Source organism: Ursus maritimus, unplaced genomic scaffold, assembly GCF_017311325.1.
Source record: "Ursus maritimus isolate PB19 unplaced genomic scaffold, ASM1731132v1 scaffold_2, whole genome shotgun sequence".
Taxonomy (NCBI): Eukaryota; Metazoa; Chordata; class Mammalia; order Carnivora; family Ursidae; genus Ursus; species Ursus maritimus.
The window spans coordinates 80574882-80579867 of NW_024424452.1; positions in this window are offsets into that span (position 1 = coordinate 80574882).

Here is a 4986-nt window from a genome sequence, read left to right on the forward strand (position 1 = left end):
GTCTGGAACCCAGTTACTACTCAGTGGGTAGTAACTACTTAGCTACAGGTACTGGAAGGTCCCTCTGGTTTGGAGAGTGGACAGTTGCTGTGGGTTTTGCAGAAATCAAGCTCACTGATGGGGGTGGGGGGCAGAGGGGGATTGCTTTGTGCCTCGGAGTGAACCAAAAATGGAAATGGGAAAAGGGCAGTATTTTAAGGAGTGCTCTTAACCGTTCCTTCCGAGCCGGTTGTGGTGGCGGTTACGACCTGCTCACTGCTGCTCACTGCCCTCCAGAGAAAGAGCTCCCAGGTGCTGAATCTATCAACTGTGTGCACCACTGTCTGGCGCCTCCTACCCAACACTCCCTTTTTGTATCACGGCCTCAAATGTTTTAAGCCTGTCAGGCCAGCTCAGGGGACTCTACTCTGGGGTGTGTTGATGGTACTCAGAGATGTCCTACGTGGTCAGACGAGCTTACCTCTATTGCTCATTGCCTGTTGGGTCTTTCCTTGCATCTGCTGTCTACCGATTCGCAGCTGTGCTGCATCACCAAGAGGGTGACGTCATTGTCATCGTGGGGGTTCAGAGAAAATGGAGGCCGGGGCAGGGCCTCGGATATGATTGCACAGGTTGTGTTCTGCTCGACAACACAGGAAGCCATGCGCTTCAACTGCGGAATGCATGGTGTGTCTGGGGTTTGCAGGGACGATCTGCACCACGGCAGGCAGTGGCCCCTATCGGGGAGGGGAGGGGAGGGTGCTAAGTGGGGATGAAAAAAACCAAAACACAAGAACCAAGAGCATCTTTAAATTGAAACTTCAGGGGACGAGAAACCCAGAAAGCATCTGGGTAATTGCTCCCCAGGTCCTCCCTGCCAGCTGTGATGTCAAGAGGACAGTTTCAGCCTTTGGGCCACTCATTAGGGCTGAGAGTGAGGATGGATGGACTGAGACAGAAAGCCCCATCCTGCTGAATCACCAGCGCCAGTTCCAGGATCTGCCTGGGCCACCCCCCTGGGCAGCCTGGCCAAGGACTGAATAAACACAAGGCTCTAGAGTTGGCGGAATGTCAAGGATGGCGGGGCCGGGAGAGAGCTGAAGGAGCCTGAAGGAGGACATTTGTGAATGAGTGTGATGAATTGTTTCTGTTTGTTTCCACTAAACCCCAGCTCCGCCTCACACAAGTGGAGCAACCAAGTGTGAGCAGCTGAGATGGTTGGAAATGGAAGGATGGTGGCTGAAGCTCTCTAGCGGAATGGCTGACTCAGGTCTTGCTCAGTCCTATGAATGATGGGAAAAATAGAGCTGTAACAGTACTCCTCATATCTTAAATTATTTTTTAATTAGAAAAAGGGTTTTTTTTCCTGATTACAAAAATAATGCCTTGTTTCGTAGCAAACTTAGAAATACATAAAATCATAACAAAGCAAAGCAAATGTATCCATGATTGCAGCACTTGGCAACAATTACCAATCTAAATGTACTTGCAACACTCTTTTCTCAGGAGAGCACAGCTTTGCAGATACTTTCTAATTCATTCTGCAGGGCAGGTGTGTGAGGGTTGCTTGGAAAAGAGTAGTGCATCTTTTTATGGTTACTACGGAGAAGTCAAGATAACAAATATATGGACTTGTTCAAAATCTTTGTGATGGCAATATCCACAGCTTTTGGCCTCTAATGATAAAAATAAACTAAATTATGAACATCTGTCTAATGCTTCTAAGTTGTAAAGAACTTTCTTTTGTGGTACCATTCTGCTATGTATTCCCCCTAGTAATTCACCGAAGTGCTAGTCCAGAGGCAGCCATGATTTAAGGGAGACTAACTTAGGAGTTGGAGGTAGGAAACTAGGAGCCAGGACCCCTGGTCCCTTCACTTGTGTGGAACCACGCTTCACTCAAAGCCTTTATGTTCGCAGCAACAAAATGAAAAGAGTGTACCGCTCCATATGAAGTCACAGTGCGTCTGTGTACATGGGAATGGTGTGAGCTAAGTGCATGTATGGGGATATAGATGAGAAGGTGAATTGTGGATCTGTCCAGCCCTGTGTTGTCCAACATGGTAGCTGTGAGCCACATGTGGTGATTGGGCACTTATTATGTGGCTTGTGCAACTAAGAAATTACATTTTGAAATTTTATTTGGTTTCAATTAACTTAATTTTCAAAACTTATACTCAATTCGATTATCAGAAAAAATTTAAGTATGCTTGGAATAAGCTGGGTGTGTGATTTCTTTTTTCAACTGTAAATTATTTCAAATGTAAACAAAGAATCAAGTATTTCTGATGAAAAATTAGAAATTGGGGTATGCTATAAGAGTAAATATACCCTAGATTTCCGACCAGTGTGAAAAAACAGAAAATATCCTGGTAATAATTTTCTTAAATTAAGTACCTGTTCAAATGACAAAGTTTTGTGTTTTTATTTTATTTTTTAATTGAGTTATAGTTGCCATACTAATGTAAATTAGTTTCAGGTGTATGACATAGTGATTTGACAATTACACACATTATGAAATGCTCACCATGTACTATCTGTCACCATACAGAGTTTCTTCAAATGACAGTATCTTGGATTCACCAGGTTAAATGAAATATATTATTAAAATTAACCGCATCTACTTCGTTTTACCTTTTTAATGTAGTTGATAATAAATTTACAATATCTATGTAGTTGGCATTGTATTTTTATTGGACAATGCTGGGTACAGCCATACGTAACAAGTTTCTAGTTGTATCTTCTAAGATGTAAAGGATCAGGGTCTGTCTGTCTTAAACAAGGATCTGTCTCTATCTTACATTTCCCTCTGTAACTCAATAGACAAACATGTTTTCGAATAATGGGTTAGTAAATAGCACAGGTGTCAGAGCTAGAACAACAATGGTTTCAATATTGACTGCATGAGCTGTGTAATCACGTATGAATTTCTTTTTTCCTTGTTCCTTTGTACAAGGAAATAATTTCAATCCCATAAAAAAGTCATACAGGAGTATAAAGAACTCCCATATGCCCTTTATCCAGAGACCCCATTGAAGTTTCGCAACTGACCCAATAATGTCTTTTATAACAAAAGATCCAACCCAGGATTGTACATTGCTCATACTTGCCATGTCTTTCTTCAGTGCCCTTCACTCTGGAACAATTAGGTCCTCAGTCAGTATCTGACCTTTGTGACCTTAACATTTTTGAAGATTACAGGCTCGTTATTTTGTAGGGTATCTCTCAATTTAGGTTGTGTGATGTTTCCTCATGCTGAATTCAAGTTAGGATCTTTTGCCTGGAGTATGAGAGAAGTGATGTGGTCTCACATGATTTCTCTGTCTAAATTCTGGTGATATAAACTTGGATCACTAGAGTAAGACAGTGGCTGTCAGGTTGTCCACTATAAAGTTATTTTTTTCTTTGTATGATTAATAAGTATTTCAAGGAAGATATTCTGAGACTGTGAAATATTCTCCTTTGATGAAGAATGGGGTATTTCAGTTTAGCACTGATTTATGTTTCTTGCCTGAATGGATTATCACTGTGATAATTCCTAAATGATGATTTTTTAATTCCATCATTTTCCCCACATTTATTAGTTGGCATTCTATTCAAGAAAAAGCTCCCCCCCCCGCCCTGCTGCGTGGATGTATGTATGTGTAAATAATGTGGCCTCATAGATTCTTGTTTACTCAAAGGCATATAATCCATTCCTACCGATATTTATTCTGATGTTCAAATTGTCCCAGAATTGATGAAGGGAAACTTTTCAAGCTGGCTCTGGGTCCTTTTGACATTATCTATCCTTCTTTATATATATATACATATATATATATTTATATATACACATATTAATCCAGTGGTTTGCTAGAGCTGGCTTACATTGGCTTGTAGGAACCCATTGCAAAATTTTCAGGAAATGCATATCGTTAACATCAAGTTGGTAGCTTGGAATCAGGGATGTTACGAGCATTTACACCATGGAAACTGGCGAATGCTACAACCAGAACTTGTTCCTCCAGAGAGCTGGCTGTTAAAAATTTGCCAGGACACCAATGTTTCTGTCATAAAAAGAGGTTCCAAGTTCACATTACATCTCAACTGCCATAGGTTGTAATCATCCATTACTCCAAGGATTCCTGATTCCTTTTGGTGGTGAACACGATTTAGAAACCAAGATCTTAAAGTGAGGGGAGCCCTCCTAGACATACTTGGGGTGGAAAGAACTGGGAGAACTGGCTTGTGTGTGCATGTATGTGTCATACCCAAGGGAATGTATTAGTGTGTGTGTATGCATTTAAACACTTTAATGTTAAATAAACATTTTATTTTGGAATTAATTTTAGATTTATAGAAGAGTTAGAAAGAGCACAGGCTTCCTGTATATCCTTCACCCAGGTTGCCCTAATTTTAATATCTTGTAACCATGATACATTTGTCAAAAATAAGAAATTAACATAGGTGCAACACTAGTAATTAATTATAAAGTTTATTTAGATTACATCAGTTTTTCTACTAATATCCCTTTTTCTATTCCAGAATCCAATCCAGAACATCATATTATATCCAGCACACACACACATTTATATCTATCAAACATCTATCTATCTCCCTATCTGTTCATCTGTCAACCTCTCCATCTCTCTGTCCTTCTATTTCCCTAACTATATTTAGAAACATGAGTTCATACTTCTAATCTTAAGGCCAGAGGGGTTTATTCTAGCTTTTGTTCTTCCCATGTTTATAATTCCTCTCTTTGACCATAGGAAATTTAGCTCCTGTTATCCTTAATATATTTACTTATTGGCTAAATCCCCCTGTATGTAACTTCCTGACTCCACTGGGCTCCTGTCATACTCAACCACTTACCTTACCCAGATTCAGATCCTTCCTAGTTCACCCCCCTGCACAAGCCTGCCCATTGGTTTTTTGACTGATTTGGAAGAAAGGAGGGAAGGAAAGGAAGGAAGGAAGGAAGGAAGGAAGGAAGGAAGGAAGGAAGGAAGGATTCTAAATCTCATG